The sequence below is a fragment of the Meriones unguiculatus genome, chromosome 10 (assembly GCF_030254825.1).
Source record: "Meriones unguiculatus strain TT.TT164.6M chromosome 10, Bangor_MerUng_6.1, whole genome shotgun sequence".
Lineage (NCBI taxonomy): Eukaryota > Metazoa > Chordata > Mammalia > Rodentia > Muridae > Meriones > Meriones unguiculatus.
In genome coordinates this window covers 89996281-90021690 of record NC_083358.1, presented here as the reverse complement: position 1 = coordinate 90021690, position 25410 = coordinate 89996281, and the positions used below count along the sequence as shown (strand labels likewise).

Genomic DNA, 25410 nt, shown 5'->3' with positions numbered 1-25410 from the left:
CAGGTCAGCTTGGTCTACAAAGCAAATTCAAGACAGCCCAGGCTACACAGAGAAACCCTGTCCTAAAATACAAAACAAAAACCAAACCAAACAAAAAGGTTCTGTAAATCTTTCATGTTCTTTCACAAACTGCTGTACTGTTCTTTTAGAACTTTTTTTTGTGATTTTATATGAGCTCTTTATATTTCAGAAATAATAGCCCATCTTTCCTGTCATTCATGTGTTTCTTCTTATTTCTTCTTACCACCCTTTGTCTGTGTGTTGGGTCAGTGGGTGATTACTCAGGAGTAGTTTGCCTACAAGCCCCAAGTATCCTCCCATTTCATCCCTCCACCCCCCCCACCCCACCCCCCGCCCCAGCACTGGGATTTCTAACCCACATCTGGATTTTTTATGACAGCTCTCGGCACTGAAGTCAGACCCATCCTCATGTTTGCACAGTAGGCAGTTTATAGACTGAGTTGTCTATTCAGCCCTGTTTCTCAATTTTATATTTTTCTGCAACACACCCTTTTTAATTTTTTTTTATAAAATCAACTCTATCAATGCTTTAACTCCACCTTTTTCAATCTCAAAATATTCCTACTGCCAGTAATTTGAATCAGGTTTTTAGTGATTTTTTTTTTTAAATCCAAGTAGTTACAATGGTCTGATTCGGCTTCCCCTTCAGCCTCTGCCTCCTGGTCCCTATGTGCCATGCAGTGGTCAGAATGTTCTAGTCACAGTGAAAATCCGGCCAAAGCGTTCTTCTGCTGAAGACCGTTGAGGGGTGTATTCCCCTGCTTGTGTTCTTAGATCATCATGGCTATATACTATGGCTTTTCCTACAAAATAAAATCAAATAAACGACGTGACATAGATATATTAGTCAGAGATCCCTGGAGGAGCAGAACCAGTAGAACCTATGCTGCAAGGAGCATTTATTAGATCGGCTTACACAATATGGCCTGAACTGTCCAACAAGGGCTATCTCCATAATGGAGAGGCTGAGAGCCCACAAGCCTGGATGCCTCCGCAGTCCTGATCTGGCACTGAGAGCCTGGAGGAGTGCTGGTGGACTGCTGGTCTTCCATCTACAGCGGAAGGCCAAAGAGGCTGGGTTCTGGAGGATTGCTGCAGAAACGTGATTGGTGTGCTAATCAGTCAAACTTGAAGGCAGGCCAGAGAGCAGAGTTCTTGCGCCCTTAACGGCTGGGCCATGCAGGAAGGTGGTGTCCACTCTGAGGGTGGTTCTTCCCTCCTTAGTCCTTCTGGAAATACTGTCCCACACCCACTCAGAGGTGTGTCTCTTAGCTGCTCTCAGACCTACTCCAGTTAATAGCTCAACCATCACAATAGCTCCTGTTCCTGAATTATTTTTCAAGAGTCTTGGAGAAAATCCATTGTTTTTAATAAAAATGCACTAATTATGAAATTGATGTAAAATTTCAGATGACTTTAAAAATCAAGTAGGAAGCATTGTGATAGTGAATGTTCTTTGTAAACCTGACAGGCTCTGGAATCACCTAGGGGCACACCTCTAAGCACACCTGTGATGGCTGATTTAATCTCTGTGCATGACTGTGATGGATTAAGTTAATTGAGGTGGGAAGACCCAGGTTATAAGTGGGCAGCATCATTCCCTGGGCTTAGGTCCTGGGCAGCATAAAAAGAAGAGCAATAGCTCAGCACCAGTACTCATCAATCTCTGCTTTCTGATTGTGAATGTGATATGATCTGCAGCCTTGACTTCCCCACCATGGTGGACTGTGCCATCAAGCCATGAACCAAACAAACCCTTCCTTCCTTTCTTAAGTCGCTTTTCTCAGAATATCACAGCAACAGGAGAATAAACTAAGACTAGCAGCAAAGGAATATTTGCACTTAAATCTTTAAAGGTCAATGGATATGGAGGATCCAGGTTTATGTCTTGGTATGAGACCTGGGGTTTCTGGCATGACCTCTCCCCCACTCTTTGGTCCTGCCTTCCATATGCCCTGAGGTCCACTGAACTGAGTCGCTCACACATTGTGAAGTACAGTCAACTGTCTTACATGCTCCACATGCACAGGTTAAATTAACCATAAATCAAAGGCGTTCAGAGAAAAATGCATCTTTACCGAACATGTACAGATATTATCATCATTCACTAAGCAGTATCGGACTGAAATTATATCTGGTATAATAAACAATCTAGGGCAAAATTTTAAAGCATGAGAGAGGTGCACATAGCTTATATGAACATACTAAAGTACTATGTCATTTACATAAAGAACGTGAACACTTTCAGATTGCAGTATCTATCGTATAAAATCAGTTTCCACAAACACCAAGGGACAACTGTACTCATTTACAGTTTTTTTTCCTACTAGCCAACAAGCTCTTAGATAGCAAAATTATCTTCATTATCTCTGTAGTATTCCCTACTTGATATGTAATAGGTCTCATAACTATCTGTTAAATAAAGGAGCCTTAAGCCAAGAAAAAAGTCAATTTTTCAACAGTGAATCTTTATTTTTAGAACTAAAAAAAAAAAAAAAAAGTCAGCATTACACACTACAAAACAGGTCTTATATCTGAAAAAAAAATGTTGAAATCAATGCATAGGGATACGAGCCACACATTTCAACGGTTTGAGAACCCAAGCACAGAAACAGTCTTGCTGTTGACTCTCCATGTTCCTTCAGTTTCACCTCCTTTTCACTCCATTTACACACACACTCACACACACACACACACACACCACACATTTGCTCATTTCCTGGGGGAATATTTGACTTAATTGACAGTAGTAGAATAACTTTGACAGAATGAAAAGGAATTAAGATTCCAAGTTCAGCTCCTAATGCTAGCCAATAATCCCCCCATGAGGTGCTTGTGCTCAGCAGTGGGATTTACTCCACCCGTTTCCCAAGATGATTAAGAGTTGATGTGTAATTGACAGTGATGTACACTGGAGCATGTTATCAACTTAAGAAAGGAGTTGTGCCTGCATGATTCTCATTAGCATGGCTAGCGGTTAAGCCGCATACACTGCGCATTATGTCCTCTTTGCTCTATGAAGAGGAAGCTTTCATTGCCTAGATTATGAGATATTGATTAATTCATGTGTGCTCAGATACCCATCTAAAACGTGAACCATTCAATCTGTCATCTCTCCTGCATCCACCTAGAAGAAAAATACAATGGTGTTCCCAAAGAGAACAAAAGGAGTGATGAGGGGCTGGAAATGAGAAAGGGGGGTAAACACGGAGGGGAAAAAAGAGGCTGCAAATGAAACCTGACAAACTTACCCTGTAGACCCACACAGCACCCACCCGCAATCAGACACACACAACAGCCCTCTTTTAATTAATGCAGCTTTGCTTTCATGCCAGATATTAGGGAAACATTAATGAGAGAAAAATCTTGTTAATCCATTTCCCACTTCATTAATTATGCATCAATGCCAAGTTTGTGTTGGACTGCCCTAAGACAAGCTGTGCCAATACGGACCAAGGCTGCATGTCATGCAGCAGCTACCGGACCTTCCTGATTCCCTGTGACTGTTTTGAGCTTCTACTAAACGCTTCTTCTGCGTGTATTTGTGTTCAGTAGTAAGTATTCTGTGATAAGAATATGAAATGTCCTTTATGCTGACTACAATTGTTTCTTAGCAAATTCTTTGTTTCTGTCTCAGGCACAGGGAAGATTCTCTTTAGTTAGAGAAAAAGGCAATCAAACATCGTGAAAGTATTTAATGTCATTGAATTATACACATAAAATGATGGCGCAATGATAAATTTCATGTGATACATTTTTATCACAATAAATTAGGAAAACACTTTTTAAAGAAATTAATTTTCTAGAGACCTTAAAAATCTGAATTATATTAGAATTATAAAAGTGGGGAAGATCTTCCATAGGGTATCAATTTGCTCCTGCACGAGGTCAATCCTCTGATTGAACACCATCAAGTCTCCTTTTAGTTGAGCATTAATTCTTTTTTGTACATCAAAAGCATGAGCTACATTGGCTAAAAGATTATTTAGGGTCTGAGCAGTCTACACAGTATGACTCATGGCTAATGCCGTGGTGGTAGCTCCAACAGCCGCCAATGAGATGGCAGTAACAATGGCAGCTGTAATTCCAAGATGCCTTTTCTGTCTGAAGAGAGTCATAGCGTGAGGGGCGCCAATGGGCACAGGCACCCAGCGAGGCATGCGAGTAACCAGGGCATACCTAAATTCACTAGAATCGCTCAACTTGGCTGTCAATGGAAGTATGCTGGACTTTGTGTCACTAGCATACAATATGAGAGTTTTTCCCGTGCTGCAAATTTGTCTAAACAATTGTCTAGCTATATTTTAGGTAATTGGACTGGAGAATTCGATACTATGATGGAGCAGCTGAGAGTGGCCATTGTTACGGTAAATTCTACCAGAGTGGACACAGGACTAGTCACAGGATTATCATCATGGATTGCTGCAACCATGAATCATCTGAAGGAATGGGCGGGCATGGGAGCGTTAGCAGGCCTTCTGGTGTTGGTCTCCTTGGTTTGCCTGTGGTGTATATGCAAGATTAGAGTCTCACAACAGTGTAATGCAGCCATGATCATTCAGGCCTTTACAGCCATTGAAGCAGGACAGTCTCCCCAAGCATGGTTGGCTACCATAAAAAGCTAAAATGTTATGCTCAGGATGTGAGGCTAAGCACTGCACTCAGGGTCAGCCCCTTTCGACCCAGAGAAGAGCATGTCTGATTACATGCGGGTTGATGCCCCAGGTCCCGCCTCTGAGAAAAAGGTATCAGACGGGTCTGATGCTCTTTGGGTGGATGACACCTAAATGAACATTCGTACAAAGTCCCAATTTATTTCTAATATCAGAGATCAGACCTCTACTCTTGCCTGATGTGTCTAAAACAAAAAGGGGGAACTGTAGAGAGCTGCGTAATGCCGCGCCTTAAAGATGGAGCTGGTTTCTGCCTTCCACCTTCCCGATGGTGAGTGCTCTCTGTCACAAACAACTCCATATTTGGCTAAGGCTGAGGATCTGGCTTGCTTCCGTGTATGTGGACCTATCTACATTGCCCACGTGGCACGCTGGGGTTGGCTACCCAGAGGCTATTTAAGCTGTGGGCTGGCTTTCCCCAGGGTCAGAAGATTGTTCAAGGTTCCTGAATAAACTGCATTGAGAAAAAAAAAAAAGTGGGGAAGATCTTTGAAAGTTCTTCTCAAAGTATCTTGAGGTAAGGCTAGGAGGATGGTCCAAAAGGTGGGATTCTTGCTGCAGAAGCCAGTTTGATCCTCAGAACCCCTGATGGGAGGACAGAACTGACTCCTGAAAGTTTGTTCTGTGATCTCCACAGAAGTGCCATGGCATAGGTGTGTCCCAAAACATGTAACACATATTAACGAGAAGAAGAAAGAGGAGGAGGAGGAGAACAACAAAAACAAAAACAAGAAGAACAAGAAGAATAAGAACATGAACAAGATCGTTTCAGGATGTATTTTTTTGTTTTTTAATATAGAAAAAAATGAGATAAATTTCAGAGCTGCCAACTTCTATTGTGCTCTCTGGGGTATTTGAATGGCTTCAACCGATTTATATTACCTGAGCATCTAAAAAAGTCTGCTACTGTTTTAGTTAATTCAAAGTATTATTAGTTAATTCCAGCCCCTACCACCCCCCTCCCCACATCTGCCATTCTCTGTGCACCTGGATGATTATTTATCGTTGACTGGACAAGGCATTCACCAAGTTTCACCAGCAAACATATAAACATCGCTCCCTTTTGCCTACTAGGATCACTTTTCTGCACTCATAGACTCCCACTTTTGAGGAGTCTTTCAGAGCCACAAAGCACCTCATACTCTCAGAGTGAAAGGGTTAGACTAACTTTGTAACCTATATGTCTTCTAAAGCCTATAGTTTTGAGTTTTAGGTTCAGGTTAAGCTAAAGCCTCTTAGTACCTTTCCAGAGAGTGAAGGAATGTGACCCTATCTGTGAGGACAGATATAAAAAAAAAAGGGCAAGCAAGCAATGACCTTCACTCAGCAAAAGAAGGACCAGACCCTTGTCCTTGAGATAGCGTTTCTTAGCAACGAACCTAGACTTCTTCTGAGTAGCTTTTGACCTCCAGCCAAAAGTCTGTAGCCCCTAATCTTCAAGGATGAGCTAACCACCCCCACCTTCAATTGCAGCTGCATCCACACTTGGTAGGACTGGCCAAGCTTGAACACCTAAGACTAACCAATTATCTTACTTTATAACTTCCTCATCCAATCCTAAATTGCCAAAACTGCAACTTCAAATTTCCCGCAATTTTTCTTTTAAAAACCTAAAGGCCTTTGTCTCCCGGTGCCACTCTTTGCTGATCGGCAGGGGTGACCCCATTGTACAATGGTTAATAAACCTCTTGTTTTTGCAACGAGTCTTGGTCTGGGGGAGTTTCTGGGAAGGGCGCGATTGAACTCCTGAGCTGTGAGACCCCAGGTCTTACAAGAGGACACAGAGTAAATGTCAACAAATCCAGCAATATTTTCTCAACCTTTCTGTGAAGAAACTTGGTATTAAAATGTCACCAGAGCTTATCTTTAAGGTACAAATGGATTGACCCTATGCTTGGTAAGGATTTTTCATGAATTAATGAAGAACTGAAATTATTTTTACCAGTGATATAGATCGACTAGAGACAAAATTTTGATGAGTCTATCAAGATGGAATTTTAAATAAGAAAAAATACAGTAAAGTCTCTAAGAAATATTTTCTTTTGTGCCAAAAATTTTCCCATGTAAGTATTGCTAATTTCTACTTTTAACTAAAAATAAACCATCAATATACCAAACAGAGCTGAATACTGTTTATTAAATTCTTGTAACAATTTTCTTCAAATATCCTCATTTAAAAATCTTTAACTTTATCTAGACTTATTCATTAAACAGGTTGAAATTTTCTGATTCCTTTCTTGTCATGCAGTTCCCGTCTCCAGTAACAATTTGTCTGGGATCCGTCTGGCCAGCAGACACACCAAGAAGAAGGTATGAGTGTCTGCCACTTAGCTCCTCAAAATACGTAGCCAAGGGCGAACGCTCCGAAGGGTTTCTAAAAGTGACACTGCCAAGGGAAGTGCCTTTCCAGGTGCTTCTCCAAACAAGGAGGACTCAAAACAACAATGAGGGCTCCTGTCAACGAGATCCTTTCTAGAGAACAAGTACAGAGGTCCTTGAGGGCGGGCTGTGCTTTTGCATGCCTCCTTACACCTCATTGTGGGCACACTCAGTCCGGCTCACGGCAAGATCGTATCTTGGGAAAGACCATGTCAAAATTCCCTTAACAGGAAACAACTCATGTCTATGTAAACATTATTCAAGTTCCGCAGTATCTCAACCGAGCTTTGGCTCAGCACCGAGGGTGGATAGCTATTAATATTATAGACATTTTCGGTATTGTTTTAGATTATTTTTATCTTTGTATAACATACACACTCCTGTGAGAAGGCATCGCAGGGCCACATTGGGCGTTGGTCTTGCCTCTCACTTTATTTGAGACAGAATCCCTTTGCGGTTTTTTCTGCTGTGGGTGCCAGGTCAGATGGTACCCTCATGAACTCCCCGGGATCATCTTGTCCCTGCCTTCCATCTCCCCTAGGGACCCTGGGGTTACAGACACTCAGGCTGCAGCACCTGGCTTTTATGTGGGTTCTGGGGATTCAAACTAGGCTCCTCACACTTGCATGCAAGCACTTTTGTCCACTAAACAATCTCCACAGTCCATTATCCATATGTAACAGAAGTTGGGACAGAGGACAGTGGCATCACCAGAGACAACACCTGGGTGGGTCATCTGGTTCCTTGGAGGGAGTGCTGGCTCCACCCTGGAGCAGAGGCACCTCGCAGTCAGAATAACCACTCTGGAGGTAACTGCTTGTGGTCTGCCTGCTGACTGACCATCAAGAAGAGGTACAGCGATGACGAGGACTGCACTCAAGCTGAGAAGGGGCTGGGATATGCCAGGGCTTAGTGAAACACTGTGACCTCAGCTTCTCACTGAGGAGCTCTCAGCAGAAGGACTGTAGGAAGAGGAAGAACAAAGTTTCACTCCTCATAGTTGGACACTGACACACTTCCAAAGTATCTTTTGATGAAAGATAACTGAGTGGTTCTGTAGCTGTGACACAGAAGCAATTTAAATAATTCAAGAAAAGTTTTATTTAAAAACTGGTAAACATTGGTAGGCCATTTGCCTATCATGTGCAATCCTTGAGTTCAGCAACATACACAGTCACACACACACACACACACACACACACACACACACACCCCATGACACTTTTCAGTACCATCTCCTTAATCACATGAATAAGACTTTTCAGGATCTGCATCAATAAAAATAAAAGCCAGGGCTGTATACACCTATCATCCTAGCACTTGAGAGGCTGAGGCAGGAGGGTTACAAATTGGAGACCAACAGGACTATATAGGAAGACCCAAAAATAAATGAAAAGAGTAAAAGTTTTTTACTTTATTGATGCTGAACCTGCCTCCTTCCAGCCATGAGCAATAAATATTTATGAATAGATGATAGAGACACAAAAAATATAAGTCAAAACAAAAGGGGAAACCAAAAAGTTCAATCCACTGCACATTTTCTTCATTAAGACACACTTTTATAAAGTGGTAATGCATGCCTTTAAGCACTTGGGAGGAAGAGGCAGGGAATCTCTGTGAGTTCAAGGCCTGCCTAGTCTACAAAGAGAGTCCAGGAGAGCCAAGGCTACACACAGAGAAACAAACAAACAAACAAACAAAAAGACACTTTTACAGAAAATTCTACTTCGCCATTTACCTCGAGAGCTGTTAAATACATAGATTTTTGTCCTTTGTGTGTTTTGGGGTAACCTTTATATTAATAATAATGGTAGTCGTAACTGATTCCAAAATAATTTTGAGTATCACGATTACAGGAAATTCTTATAATTTGAAGTTTTAATTTGTGTAAATATTTTTGTTGAAGGGAAGAGTGATGGGATTGTCAAACTGTTCAAAGATAAGCACAGAATAGAATTCCATGGGAAAAAGAGATGAAAACAAAGAAGAAATGTAAATATCTATTAAATAGAGCTTAGCACTTGCCTTTTAAATTACACTTACTTTTCTAACTTTGAAATGGGCGACAGGAGTACCACATTGCTGTGGTATTTAGACTATATGTCAGCATATAAAAAGTGATAGAGCCACTTTGTTAAGTGAATATAACATGAAAGAAGTCGCATCCTTCTGTCTGAATTTACAGTTCAAAGGCTTGACAATTTGTAAGGAGTATTCACAAAAAATTTTCAAATTTCCATTGAGTGAATGAGAGTAAAACTGTTTAAAGATCACTATGCAGGCTAAAGAGAGGTGTCTTGACAGCTAAGAGTATTTATAGCCACACTGGTTTACCCCATATTGCCTGTAACGTTAGCTCCAGGAGATCTGGAGCTTCTGGCCTCCTCCAGAAAGCACTGCACAGGTGCTCACACATAATTAAATATGAAACAAAACCTTTAAAGATCATTGATCAGTATGCTCTGGAAACACATCACTGAGCATATTATTTGTGTAAGAAATGCATATAGTTGGGGGCCGGAAAATGCACACATTCAATGGAAGAGTGCTTATATAGTATTCCCTGAAATGAAGAGTACTGGGATAAAGAGAGAGCCATAAAATGATCTCTAAAACTTCCCAAAGGCAGCAGAAAGCAAATCATGAGCAAAAAAAATCATGGCAAATGATCAGTTAACTCAAGTAAAACCACCTGGATTACTTGTTCCTCACTCAAGATCTCTACAGTCATAATTCCCTACTCTAGCTCCATGGTAGAGCCTACCTTCCTGCCCCTGTGAACATCAGGCAAGAGAAAATAATGTGAGAATCAATAGTGAACTAATTCCACGGTTTTGTGTGACTAATTGTGATAATTTTCTTTCACTGAAAGAGCTAGCACATACACATGACCTGACCACAGAATCCTTGACCCCGAATATAACTCACCTAGCTGATGTGCGATTGACATCACAGTGTTCCAGGAATTGTTATTAAAGACTAATTAGGAAGTCAGTTACCCTGATGGAATCACATAGACCTAAATAACAAAACAAAAACTAAAAACAACTTGACATCACACACAGGAATACCACCATACCAAACAGGATGTTTCAATTTATCTTTGGGGCAAAGAGACAAGAACCCATCAAGATGAAAATGGGATTAAATCTTAATAAACACTGAGACGGGTAAGTATTAAATATAACTTTGCTCAAACCATGAGAACACAGAGTTCTCCGACTAAAAGTGTGTGGAAAAAAAATATAGTCTACACACATTGTAACTCCCTGGTGTAAAACATCAGGCTGGATTATGGGAAAAGCCTACGCCCTGTGAGCCCCAATCAACATGCACAGGGATGAAAAGAAGGAAATGTTGTCCTGAGCAGCTTGCCAAGGCTAGGGAAAAGTAGAGCACTTGCTGAAAGCAAGTTTGCTGTGATTGACATAGACAAAGGGAGGTATCCTAAATTACCTTTGCCACTTAAAAATTGAAACTGGTTGCTATCTCCAAACTGAAAGAAGGGGGGAAGGTGGCTCCCCTTGTCTGAGGAATAGGGGAGAAGGGATGGGGGAAGAGGGAGGGAGAGTGGGACCAGGAATAGAAGCGGGAGGGGGCTACGAGCAGGATTTAAAGTGAATAAATAATTAAGAAAAATACAGGGAAAATAGTTGGGAAGAGAAGAGCTGAGTGAAAGGGTTGAACAGGCAACTTTAGAAATGCATTGTGATTTTTAGATTCTTGTCAAGCAGTACCTTTGCTTTAGTGGATGTTTCTCACAACCTCGAGATGGGTTCCTAAGGCAAGAAACTTTAAGCCTAAGATTACTTGTCATTTAAGAAAAAAATTAGAGCTGGATTCAAACCCAGGACTACACATCTGCTAAGTATATGCTCTAGTAAGCTGCATTCTCAACCCTTCACACTTTGACAAATAGCAGTGGTTGACAAATGCTGTGAGTATAAACCGTGAGTTTATCAGGGAAACGGTCATAACATATATGGCCAGAGAAGACTGTAATAAATCTCCCACATCTACCACCCAGCCTTAATACCCACCAGCTCTCAATCCATCTTATTTCACCCGAGATTTATCTATCCACCCCATACCATACTATTGCAGAGCAAATCCAAGAAACAAAATCACTTATTTCAGTTCTTCTTATAAAATATTTGGGGCCTCTTTCCTATTACAATATAGCCTTTCCCTCTTTAATAATATCTGGTAGGAAAACCCATGAGGCCACGTGACTGTGGTCCCCACCACTATCCTTTGATGTGAACCTGTGCCACACTCCACTATCAACCAAGAGGTTTCAGCTCTGTCTCCGGGAGACCTCACGGCAAAACAAAATATCTCCCAAAACCACTCAGAAATATGCTTGCTTACTAGCCTGTTTGTACAAGTCATGCACAAAAAACACTGCTGCTTCTATCGCGTATTTCTTGGGAAGATATTTGTGATTCCAGACTGAGAAGCAGATGAAGAAAGACAGCCGAGTGTTAGAATTCTCAGCATAATGTTTCTTCCCTCGACTCCAGCAGTTTCTCTGCTAATGTGAAAAGCTCACACAGGCCGTTGTTGTCTAGAAACTATTGCCGCCTAACAGCTGCTGAGAAGGCGCTATGATATTACCGTCACTCGGGAAGAAAGTCCAGGCCCTTGTGGGCTGGGCATCATTGTATCTTGAGAGCTGGCATGCTTGTTGGCAGTGCCCCCAAAAACCTAAGGAACAAATAAGCCAAGGCTGTGTTCACACAGTTGGAAATGACAATGCCAGGACAGAGGCACAGGCCTGAGAAAAATCTGTCTTGGTCCTCCCATTGCATTTCCTGATAAACAAGGATCTCTTCATTATGAAATTCACTCTTTTTGGGAAGAAGGGAAAGAAAGGCATATCTCTTCACCCCAGTCAGGTCCCTTTTCTAGTTTTCTTGGTGAAAGAGAATGGGGAAAAAACATTCCTTCCTGTTTTCTTCTTGGTGTTCCTGAAGCACGCTGATTAATGCTAATGAAATTCATGCATTCAGACAGGAGTGTACTCAGCTTCGGGATTCAGAAAGTTTGTGATTGGCATTGATCGGGATGCATTTAATCCAGGTCGAGTTTACCCTTTTATATTTAGGTGAACAGAAATCCCCATTGAATGTATTTGCCACGGTAGTATTGTTTGTGCTTGGTAAGAAAGAAACAAATCACCTATGAATAAAATCTTTCTCTCTTTTTTTCTAGTTCATAGAATATTTTCTTTAGTAAATTTTGAAAAAAAAAATGTTATTACTTGAAGATTCCAATTTTGATCTTTTTATTTATTTTTTAAACATGCCTGTTATGGGGGCACTGAGCAAACAGAACCTAGAAGATAATGACATTTTTCTTACAGGAGGCAATGTTTTGCTAAGCCTTAGTTCAAACACAAAATAAGACAAGCTAGTTTTCCACCAGGGAAATTATTATCTGTTTCGTATGTACTATATTAATTAGATTAGGCCTAAATCCTCGTAGTTTGCATAATTGTATTTAATTTGCCAGAAGGGGTCAGATGTAGTATTGGACCTCTTCTGAGAGGTGATGTTGTTGAATTGGCAAAAGCGTATATCCCAGTCTACAGAGTGGAAAAGCAACTTTAGAATAAGTGTACAGTTCTCTTTGGAGGCACAAATTCTACTGTTTGAGTAAGAAAAGACCTAGAGGTGTACCTAGTTAAAGATGTATAAGGGCAGAGATGGTAAATGCTGGAGTCCTTAAATGGCTTTTCTGAGTATTTAGCTAACATGCCACTAAATTGTAAACTTTCATGCACCAACCCTTGGACTTTTACATTTTTCTTATCATGGTTACTCTCAAGGTTAATGTGTTTTTCTTTACAGTAAATAAACTTTTTTTTCTTTTTCTTTGTCCCTCATAATCAAAGGAATGAGGAATGAAAGAATGTCCCTTTTTTTTTTTTTTTTTGGTTTGGAAAAATGAAACAATAGCTTCTAGTTTAATATCACCTGCAGACTTTTCCTTATCTTATTTTTCCAAAAGTATTTATGTTCTGAATACTCTTAAAACAAACAAACAAAAGGAAAGGGTCTTGCTATATAGCCTAGATTGACCTCAAATTTGTAATTTTGCCGAAGCCTCAGCCCTGGGATTACAGATGTGTGTGCACTATCACACTTAGCTATATCCTGAGTACTCTGATTTAGGAAATTTCTTCTCACGTAGATAAAGATGTTATAGTATACACACACACATAATCCTAGTTGACATGTACTAATCCTATATATTCTAGATAGTATATTTAGACATTTTTGGTTTTTCGACACAGGGTTTCTATGTGTAGCTTTTTGTTGTCTTGAACTAACTTTATAGACCAGGCTGACTTCAAACTCTCAGAGGTCCACCTGCTTTTGCCTCCCAGAGTGCTGTGATTACAGGTGTGCGCCACCATGCCCGGCTTTGATAATATATTTTATAAATATCAATATGAGGGGTTTCCCCAATAGCCTTACCTGGTCAGCCAAGGTATTTGATACTTAAGTGTTGTCCAAAATCTTGATCCTAGTCACAGTACAAACAGTGGAAACCAAGCTTCTTAACCATGACACTGTATAATTTCTCCTTCATTATTGATACTGTAGTGGGAAAGACACCGTTCATGAGCTACGGAGTGAGGGTTCTCGACTGTCACTGTGCTTTCAGTAATGACAGATGAAATCCTCTTTCTCTAGTCAAAGGGATGAATAAGAAAGCTCGGAAAAGGCTCTCCCAGTCTAGCTGCTTTCGGCTGCCTCTCTTCCAGAGTCGTCTCTTTCCATCACTGTGCATGGCACTGGCACCAAGCTTCCATTTTCATTTTAACACGAGGTAGCGTGAGAATTCCAGCATCATTTCTTGTTTGTACGCTGTCCTGTTTGCCCGCAGAACTGCCACCACGTGCTGCTGGGAAACCCCTGCTCTTTCTCTGGGCCAGCGCCAAAAGGTCCTCTCCTGTGGGAATTCCTTTCCTTTTGCAAAGTCCAGCCCTAGCTCCTTCCTTTTTGTTCCTGAAGTAACTGCACACTGAACAGCATCACACCTTGAAACAGTGTTCAAACACCAAACAAAAACGGGAAAGAAAAAACCAAACCAAAACAAAACCCAGCAAGACCCAGGAGAAATGGAGGATTCTGTGCTTCACACCCTGATTTTTCAAAGCACCCTTGTCTCTTTGCTTCTTATTTGGTTTATCTTGTTTGTTTGTTTGCTTTTCTTTTTTTTTTTCTTTTTTGGGTGTTTTTTTTTTGTTGTTGTTGTTGTTGTTGTTGCTGTTTTTAAGATTTGTTGTTATTTGTAATCATCTGTAGGTGTGTGTGCTTGCTTGGGGATGTGGGCATGTGAGCACAAGTGCTCAAGGAGGCCAGAACTAGAGGTGTGGATGGTGGTGAGCCAGCTAACATGGGTGCTAGGAACCAAGAGCTGCAAGGGCTCCTAATCACCGAGCCTTCCTTCTCTCCAGCCCTTGCTTATTTTCTTTTCAGCAAGTTTTTGTCTTGGTTTTCTGAGGCAGGTTCTCTCAATGTAGCCCAGGCTAGATGGAAATATGATGCTTCAGAATCACAGAGATGCATCACCATGGCTAGTTTCCCTTGACAGGAGAAAAACAAGATCTGAAAACCTTGGTGTCACAGAAGAAGAGCCTGGAAGACAGGCCAGCGAGTGAATCCCTGTCACACACTGCTTCACCCTGCCCCAGCTGTACAGGATGAAGGACACAGTGCAGGTCACCAAAGGTTTAATCACTTCTTTCTGTGACTTACCAGAACTAGTCTTTTATTCCCCTGTCCCCTGTAAGGTGATGCAGGGTCTTCATAGCCATTCTTCATAGCATACGGCCTGAGTTGAGCAAGAAAACCTGGTGGGTTACTGCAATACTTAGAATCCTTCCTAAGATTGTACACATGGATTAAAGTTTTGAATGATAAACTAAACTCTAAAAGTTTTTTTCTAATTTTAATTTTTTTTCACAATTTATTTATTGTATATCCCGATTGAAGCTCCCTCTTCAAATCCTCCCACTCCCCCCTCCCTCTCTCTTCCCCACCTTCCCCTTCCCCTAGTCCACTGAAAGTGGAGTTCTCCACTATTGCCATCTGCCCATAGCTTATCAAGTCTCATCAAGACTACTTGAATCCTCTTCCTCAGTGGCCTGGCAAGGGCATACCACCAGGGGGAAGTGATCAAAAAGCTGGCAACCGAGTTCATGACAGCCCCCATGACGGTTCGAGGCAGCCCCTGCTCCCCTTACTCAGAAATTCCACACGGAGACTGAGCTGCCAATTGACTCCATCAAGGAAATCATGAAATTTGCAGGCAAATGGATGGAACTAGAAAAGATCATCATGAGTGAGGTAACCCAGAAACTGAAAAACTTTAAAAGTTTTAACAGAGATAGAGCAAATGCATTCATAGTTCATTCTAGACTTTTAATGACAGAATGTGCTAAAGCGTAGTTTAGTTTGGCTTCATGATTAATGGAGAACCTGAACTCATATCAGAGCTCTGCCATTTACTCGCTATATAGCTACAGGAAAGTCACGTCACCTTGTTTTTTTCATCTGCTAACTGGTTTCATTACAGCATCCACAGACATCAACCGAGCTAACATACGCTCAGAGCACAGGACTTAGAAAGCCACATGTTTTGGAGTGATGATAAATGGCTTCTTGTTGTTATGATCAACTGCCTTTTACAGCTTATAAAGCAGGATCCCAGGCTCATTTAGCTATATCACACCGAGTCTCCTGGCCTGAACTGCACCACATCTAGCCACCACTGCCAGTGGAGGTGCAGTGGATCCTTAGCTTGTGACAACTGAAGAGTTGGGGGTCTCCAAACTCTGTGTCCTGGTGACATAGATTATGGATTATGGGTTAGAGCTCAAAGCAGGAGATGAGTTGGAGTTTCACAGCTGTCCAGCAGTGAAACCAATGGGGCAGTCCTAAGAACAATAGCTACCAGCAGTGACGTGTAAGTTAGACACACCCGCATGAAATCCAGCCTTCACTGGAGCCTATTTAAAAGTCACTTTGAAGTTGGCAAGACAGCTCACTATATAGGCCCAGTGATCTGAGTTTGCTCTCCAGGACTCAAATCTATCTTTCTGAGCACTACATATACAAAGTATCATGTCCCTTCATACACGCACCCCACATTAAATCAATAAATGAATGTAAAATAGAAAGAAAGAAAGAAAGAAAGAAAGAAAGAAAGAAAGAAAGAAAGAAAAGAAAAGAAAAGAAAGAAAGAAGGAAAGAGGACCTGAGTTAGAATTCCAGTAAGGACATTTTAAAACCAGGCATGGTTGTATGTGTGTGTGTGTGTGTATGTGCCTGTAACCCAAACACTGAGTGGACTGGAGGAGGACACCTGAGGTTTGCTGGCCACCAACCTAGCTCCAGGCCTAGTAAAAAAACCCTGTATCAAAAGAATATGGCAAAGAATGATAGAGTTGGACATTCGACATCTTCTTCTGGTCCCTGCATGCATGCACATACCCACACTCACAGCATAAATACACACATACCAAAAGTAATTAATTGCTTAATTAATTAATTAAAAGTGTAGCTTTACTCTTCTAGCAGGCCTATGACTAATGGTATGCACTGCATGGTATAGGCTTCACTAAGATTTGGGGCAGAGTCTCTAGTCAGGCTACATACCTACTTGTGGATTTGATGCAGTTCAATTCAATAATCCAGGGCCATTTGTAACTTTCACACATCAGATCATGGGGTCAGGAAGCCAGGAGGTCCTCTCTGGCTGGTGGAAAGCCCTAATTAGGAGAGGCCAATAGAACTTTGGACAACAGAAACCTTTACTAACAGGCTGTACTTTGTACCATTTCTTCAGTTTGCCTTGGCTATGTACCATATACCAGTAAGCAGGCCATTTCACTATTTATAAAGAAACCAGTTTTAGGAGTAAGGCTTGCTGAAAACCCCACACATGAGCGGAGTTGTAGCCCATCATTCTCCCTTTACCTAATCCCACATACTTTGTGACATAGGCGGAAGGACCCTCAAAGACATCCATGCCCTGAACTTGAAATATGACTAAGGTCATGTGCCTTGAGATGGGAGATCGTTCCCATCCAGATGATCTGTATCACTAAATCCTGCCCAGCCAAGCCGCATGAGTCTTCAAAGGCAAGAATTGCCTCTTCTCATATAGCCAGAAGCAACAAGGATTCAGCTCGTCATCTCTAGCTTTTAAGACACAGCAGGATGGCCTTAGCGAAGGATGCTCTGTCTTCTAAAGGCCACGAGTGGCTTTCAAGATATAGTCAAGAAATAAAAGGGGCTGACAGGAGGAACCTCATTCCTTCAACCACATAAAACTCAATGTTGTCAACATGTGGGTGTGGAAACAAGTCCGTTATCTGCTCCAGCCCACAGAGAGGACTACACTGTGATTTTTAACCCAGCGAGACCCATTTTGTCTGCGTTTGTCCACACCATATATACACATGCATGTGCTACCACTGATTTGGAACCATTAAGTTGGTGGTGACTTTTAATAGGAAAAGTGGAAAATGAGTATTTCATGATGCTAAAGTATTAGAATAAAAGTGATTTTCAATAGCCTATGGAAATGTAGGAAATGCACTCTAAAGCCAGTTACTTTAAATTAAATATTAATTTCTAATGCTACTGTATAATTCCAAATCATTTTAATTCAGTTATGGGACAGTGGGGACCTTTTAAATCTTGTGAAATGTTTTTTTTTTTTCTATTCTGTAGAAGGCATTCAAAGTAGTCATGTGTTCTTTCCCCAAATGTTTGGCTAGCTAAATTTAACGAAAGTTAATCATATACTCAAGTGAGTAAGATGTAGGCTGCATGTAAATAAATCCCTATTTAGTGAGGCAGGCTCAACATACACAGGCTTGAGCAACAGCCTAAATTACTGACCTCATTAACAATGACAAGGAACATGGAATACAGACAGGGTTTGCATCAGGGCTGGGGAGATGGCTCAGCAGTTAGGAGACTTAGTTGCCTTTATGGAGGCTCTGGACTTGGGTCCCAGCCAGGTATCTCACCATTCCCTTTACTCCAGCTCCAGGGGATCTGATGCCCTCCTCTGACCCCTGCATGTAAGTACACACACACACACACACACACACACACACACACGTGAATACTTACCCACAGACACATACACATAAATAACAATGAAATGAATATTTTCAAAGTTAATGCATACAGAGAAATGGATTTTTTTTAATGCAGTTTATTCAGGAACCTTGAACAATCATCGGACCCTGGGGAAAGCCAGCCCACAGCTTAAATAGCCTCTGGGTAGCCAACCTCAGCGTGCCACGTGGGCAATGCAGATAGGTCCACATACAAGGAAGCAAGCCAGATCCTCAGCCTTAGCCAAATGTGGAGTTGTTCGTGACAGAGAGCACTCACCATCGGGAATGTGGAAGGCAGAAACCAGCTCCTTCTTTAAGGCGCGACATTACGCAGCTCTCTACAGTTCCCCCTTTTTGTTTTAGACGCATCAGGCAAGAGTAGAGGTCTGATCTCTGATATTAGAAATAAATTGGGACTTTGTACGGATGTTCATTTAGGTGTCATCCACCCAAAGAGCATCAGACCCGTCTGATACCTTTTTCTCAGAGGCGGGACCTGGGGCATCAACCCGCATGCAATCAGACATGCTCTTTTCTGGGTCCAAAGCGGCTGACCCTGAGTGCAGTGCTTAGCCTCACATCCTGAGCATAACATTTTAGCTTTTTATGGTAGCCAACTATGCTTGGGGAGACTGTCCTGCTTCAATGGCTGTAAAGGCCTGAATGATCATGGCTGCATTACGCTGTTGTGAGACTCTAATCTTGCATATATACCACAGGCAAACCAAGGAGACCAACACCAGAAGGCCTGCTAACGCTCCCATGCCCACCCATTCCTTCAGATGATTCATGGCTGCAGCAATCCATGATGATAATCCTGTGGCTAGTCCTGCGTCCACTCTGGTAGAATTTACTGTGACAATGGCCACTCTCAGCTGCTCCATCATAGTATCGAATTCTCCAGTCCAATTACCTAAAATATAGTTAGACAATTGTTTAGACAGATTTGCAGCACGGGAAAAATTCTCATGTTTTATGCTAGTGACTCAAATTTTTTTTTCTTTTTTTTTTAAATTATAATAATTTTTATTTATTTATTTATTTATTTTTTATTTTTTTTATCAGTTACATTTTATTAACTCTGTATCCCAGCCGTGTCCCGATCCCTCATTCCCTCCCAGTCCCTCCCTCCCTCCCTCATCTCCACCATGCCCCTTTCCAAGTCCACTGATAGGGGGGACCTCCTCCCCATTCATCTGATCCTGTTTTATCAGGTATCGTCAGGACTGGCTGCAAAGCCCTCCTCTGTGGCCTAACAGGACTGCTCCTCCCTTCGGGGGTGGGGAGACCAAAGAGCCAGTCATTGAGTTCCTGTTAGAAATAGTCCCTGTTCCCCTCACTTTGGGAAACCAATTGGTTACTGAGCTACCACAGGCTACATCTGAGTGGAGGTTCTAGGTTATATCCATACATGGTCCTTGGTTGAATGTCAGTCTCAGAAAAGACCCTGTGCCCAGATATATTTGGTCCTTGTGGAGCTCCTATCCTTTTCCCATCAGACTAACTCCCCTTCTTTCTTATGATTCCCTGTACTCTGCCAAAGGTTTGGTCATGAGTCTTTGCTTTGAAAACACTGCTAGTTAGAGTCTTTCAGATGCGCTCAGTAGACTCCTGTCATACGTTCAATGCACATCCCATCTGTCTTTCTAAATAAGGATTGATCATCTTACCCCATGTCCGCTCAATTGATTATCTTTTTTAGGTGTATAGATTTCATTATGTTTATCATATCTTATAGGTCTATATAAGTGAGTATATCCCATGTTTGTCTTTCTCCTTCTGGGATATTTCACTCAGAATGATCTTTTCTAGATCTCACCATTTGCCTGCAAATTTCATGATTTCCTCCTTTTTGATTGCTGAGTAGTATTCCATTGTATAAAAATACCACAATTTCTGTACCCATTCCACCGTTGATGGACATCTGGGTTGTTTCCAGGTTCTGGCTATTACAAATAGAGCTGCTATAAACATGGTTGAGCAAGTGTCCTTTTTGTGTACTTGAACAGACTTTGGGTATATACCTAGCAGTGGTATAGCTGGGTCTGGAGGAAGTGACTCAAATTTTTAAAAGCTATGCTTGAGCATTTGGTAAGACCGTGAGCTTTTGAATCAAGGCTTCCCAATTCCTTCTGACCCTCCTCACTAGTGATCCATGTACCTACAGACTGTATGTCATAAAGTGGATTCTATAGATACATTTCTTGCTGTGTTAATTGCAGTAAAGTTTGAGTTATAGTACTCCAATTTCTAATGCTCTGAATCTGGTCATAATCCTCTAGTTTAAAACAGCTGACATGCAGTGCGCAACAGAGAGAGTTGTATGTCCATGCTTACTGCAGTTCTATACACAGTTAGCACGATGTGAAACCAGCCTGGGTATCCAACAGCAGAGAGGTGGTATGTGTGTACAATGGAGTTTTCTTTGGCCACAGTGAAGAATAAAGTTATGTCATTTGCAGAAATGGAAGGAACTGAAGATTATCATGTTAAATAAAATAAGCCAGACTCGGAAAGACAAATATCACATGTGTGTATTTTCTTTCTTTCTTTTTTTTTTTTTTTTTTTTTTTTGTTGTTGTTGTTTTTGCTTTTCAAGACAGGGTTTCTCTGTGTAGCTTTGGTTACCCTGGACTCACTTTGTAGACCAGCTGGCCTTGAATTCACAGAGATCTGCCTGCCTCTGCCTCCCTGACTGCTGGGATTACAGGTGTGTGACACCATGCCTGGCTCAGGTATTTTTTCTATGTACAGATTTTAGATTCACAATGATAGATAGATAGGTATATAGATAAGTAGATAGATAGATAGATAGATAGATAGATAGATAGATAGATAGAACTTGAAATCAGAAGGGAAAGTGTGTGGGGACTCTAAAGGGAGGAGATAGAGGAACAAGAAAGGGTGTTATAAGAGAAAAACAAATGTCAGGCTGGTGAATGGATCAGTTGTTACTAGTTCTTACTATGCAGTTGTGAGGGCCAGATTTCAGATTCCGGCCTTACTATGCAGTTGTGAGGGCCAGATTTCAGATTCCGGCACCCATGTAGCAAACAGAGCATCCCATAAAGTCTGTTCTTTTTTTTTTTTTTTTTTTAATGTTTTTTTTTTTTTCAATGCAGTTTATTCAGGAACCTTGAACAATCCTCGGACCCTGGGGAAAGCCAGCCCACAGCTTAAATAGCCTCTGGGTAGCCAACCCAGGCGTGCCACGTGTGCAATGCAGATAGGTCCACATACATGGAAGCAAGCCAGATCCTCAGCCTTAGCCAAATGTGGAATTGTTCGTGACAGAGAGCACTCACCATCGGGAAGGTGGAAGGCAGAAACCAGCTCCATCTTTAAGGCATAGCATTCCGCAGCTCTCTACAGTTCCCCCTTTTTGTTTTAAACGCATCAGGCAAGAGTAGAGGTCTGATCTCTGATATTAGAAATAAACTGGGACTTTGTACTGATGTTCATTTAGGTGTCATCCACCCAAAGAGCATCAGACCCGTCCGATACCTTTTTCTCAGAGGCGGGACCTGGGGCATCAACCCGCATGCAATCAGACATGCTCTTTTCTGGGTCCAAAGCGGCTGACCCTGAGTGCAGTGCTTAGCCTCGCATCCTGAGCGTATCATTTTAGCTTTTTATGGTATCCAACCATGCTTGGGGAGAATGTCCTGCTTCAATGGCTGTAAAGGCCTGAATGATCATGGCTGCATCACACTGTTGTGAGACTCTAATCTTGCATATATACCACAGGCAAACCAAGGAGACCAACACCAGAAGGCCTGCTAACGCTCCCATGCCCGCCCATTCCTTCAGATGATTCATGGCTGCAGCAATCCATGTTGATAATCCTGTGGCTAGTCCTGCGTCCACGCTGGTAGAATTTACTGTGACAATGGCCACTCTCAGTTGCTCCATCGTAGTATCGAATTCTCCAGTCCAATTACCTAAAATATAGCTCGACAATTGTTTAGACAGATTTGCAGCACAGGAAAAATTCTCATGTTGTATGCTAGTGACACAAAGTCCAGCATACTTTCATTGACAGCCAGGTTGAGCGATTTGCCATAGGGTATCACCATAATGTCTGTTCTTAGAGAGGGATCCAATGCCCTTTCCTACCCTCCACTCATGCGTGGGCACACACACACTGCACAAAGACACAGACTCTCAGAAAAAAAAATGTTGATACTAAAACATTCACAGATTTACCTGTTATGAATCTAGACTTAAAAATAAACATACACAACATACATAGATACATAAGAAAGTCAAAGGGGAGCTACTTGGGAGGAGAATGGGGATCTTCCATAGGAAGAAAAAGGTCAAGGAACAGTAATGGGTAGGAGAAATGAGCACAGTAAAATGATAAATATGTAGGAAAATGTCAAGGTGAAACTCAATATTTGTGAGCTAACTAAAAAGAAAGGGAGAAAAATGCCTCAGTTGACATTCCATAGAGAATTCTGTCCAATTTAAATAAATATCCTACCCTGGGTTAGATTTCTCTCTAAGCTTATTATGCAGACACAAGTTCCTTTCTGATTTGCTGGCCATGCCTAGCTTTTTGTGCTTGTTCACAGATGAAAATGAAGAGTGAAGAAATAGGAAGGAACCATGTGCATGGGTTAGCATCTTCCCTAACTCCAGACCGCTCTTACCTCTGCAAAGGACCCTGTACTTTCCTGTTCACCAATTCTCCTTCTCCATCAAAACAGGAAAGAGTCTGATATCATTATTCACTCCTACAACATATTCATCTGTTTGTGCTTTTAAGCTCTTTATCACAGAAGTTGAGGAATGAAACCATTTGTCTACAAAGTGCTTTTGTTTGGGTTTGTTGGCAAAACACAAATAGTGGAAGGAAATGCTGGGTTAGATGCCGGCTGATCACAACACTGTTGTAGTTATATTGGGGTACTGTGTGCTGGAGGGGAGGAAGTTGAGGTCAGAGATTGTGTGGAGAGAAGTGGGTGGTGAGATGGGAGCTTGTTGCCAGTTCTTGTGACCTGAACTCAATCAGGAAAGTGACCTCTGAGCTCAGCACATAGTGGCAGACAGGCACACATATAAACACACACATGCATACACACAGACACACACACATACATACAAATACACATGCAAGAGCATACACACAATAATACACTTAGGGTAATGAAAAAAGAATCAATTACCTTCTTTTACAATTAGTGTTTCTGCGGTTTATGCTTTCACTCACTTGTAGTGAAATTTTGGACTCAGGAGTCCATTTTCTTTGATTCTCTGCCCTCACTAATTTTCTATGAAATTATTTTAAAACTAGTAATTAAGAGCCACGGCTTTGGTAAAACACGAATCTAACTCCTGTTGATTAGGCTGTGTGACTTTAGATCGGTATTTAGCTGTATTACATTTGGAGAGTCTCACCTCTGCATGTACAAAGTGAGTATGGTTGCAGAGGTGTGTATATGTGTCTGTACCCATGCACCTATGTGCTGATCTGAGAGTGAACTCAGATCACCAGATTGAGAATCGTGCCGCCCTGGCTTAAAGTTCTTCATGATCTCTTCTCTCCACACAAACTCTCACCTGGGCATGGTGGTGCAAACCTGTGATTTTTAGGACTCAAGAGGCCAAAGAAGGTAGGTTTGTAGTTCAAGGCCAGCCTGGGTTACTTGGTGAGAACTTCTCTCAAAAGCAAACCAAATCAGAAAAGCCATAATACACGCAGCAAATCTCCCGGGACCATGACCATGGGAGCAAGTAGCAGATGAGGATAACAATTCTCAGAATGACTCAAGGTGCAAAGGAGTTCATTTCTTCCATATTTATGGTGTGTGTGTGTGTGTGTGTGTGTTTGCGCACACATGGGCATGTGCATGTGGAGGCTAAGGGGCTAAGGAACAACATTGTATAACTCAGGCACTGACCACCTTGTTGACTGAGGCAGAATCCCTTGATTGGAACTCCACAAGTAGGCTAGGCCAGTGAGTTCAGGATCCACCTGCCTCTACCTCCCCTGTGCTATGTGTGATTCTAAGCATACAGCACCACACTTGGATTTTTTTTTCTTTTCATTTTTAAACCTGTGTTTGGGGTCTAAATTTGGGCATTTATGCTTGAAAAGGAAGCACTTTACCTTTTGGATTATCTCTCCAGCCCCAACTTCTTTTTGATAGTACCTCCTAAAGCACATCCAACACCAAACTCTACTAAAGCTGTATTAAAGACACAAATATATCTGTTCACATTTATGTTAGCCTGAGTTCCCTAGGAAGCAGGGTCTTAGGCAATGAAACAATTTAGCTGTGTGTACAAGGTGTCATCTCAGGGCAGTGGGATGGAGGGAGAAGATGAGCCACCTGTAAAGAAAGTAGCATAAGGTTGCCATGCAGCCACTGCTTCGGAATAAACCAGGGACAGACGATGACATTTAATGTGCTGCACTATTCATTTGTGGATAGTGCACACACTGGAAAAGTGTATCTGGGAGTGAGTGTGAGGGAAGAAGAGAAAGAAAGAGAGAAGGTAAGAAAGAAAAAAATAAAACAAGAAACTACTGGTTTGCACCTGCTGTCCTTGGTTTTTATTAGCTCAATTCTTTCTCCTGCAGTTCCAGATGTAATAGTTGGTTGGTGAGGTGAAGATGCTAACGCCTATACCCTGTGATGAGGTGCTTCAAGTGGGCCCATAAGAGGTACAAGCAGTCAAAGACTATAGGCATGTGGGCGGCTTCCAGGCTGGACAATGACAGCAAGGATGGATGGACAGTCTCCAGGTAGACAGTTAATACCAGAGAACAGACCATGTAGGCAAAGAGAAAGCTGGCTGCGGAAGGTCCAAAGAGTAGCTAACAGCCTAGAAGTCAGGACAGACGAGGCCAGTGGAATTCTAGGTGATGTATGAACTTATAAGTTCTTCTAGGCAGGGATATTTTGTTTTGTTTTATTGTTGTTTGTTTTGTTTTGCTTTGTTTTATTTGTTTGTTTTTTGAGACATGGTTTCTTCATGTAGCCCTGACTATCCTGAAACACTCTGTAGACCAGGCTGGCCATAAACTCACAGAGATCTGTCTGTCTCTGCCTCCTGAGTGCTGGGATTAAAGACTAAGTAGAGAATTCAAATTTGGGCTCATTCTGGTCAAATTCATCTAAAAGGAAGTTTATGTCTTTATTTCTTCTTCTTCCTCCTCCTCCTCCTCTTCTTGTTTGT

General features: G+C 41.7%; 1 long non-coding RNA gene across 1 annotated transcript; it reads right to left on the bottom strand.

The window, feature by feature from the left end:
* Nucleotides 1-370: 370 nt before the first annotated feature.
* LOC132657058 (uncharacterized) lies at nt 371-16841 on the bottom strand. The gene is made up of 4 exons (XR_009594898.1): nt 16745-16841; nt 15331-15409; nt 14843-14918; nt 371-824 (listed from the first exon to the last, which is right to left on the bottom strand). It is a non-coding gene; the product is annotated as an uncharacterized LOC132657058 (long non-coding RNA).
* Between the last annotated feature and the right edge of the window lie 8569 nt (nt 16842-25410).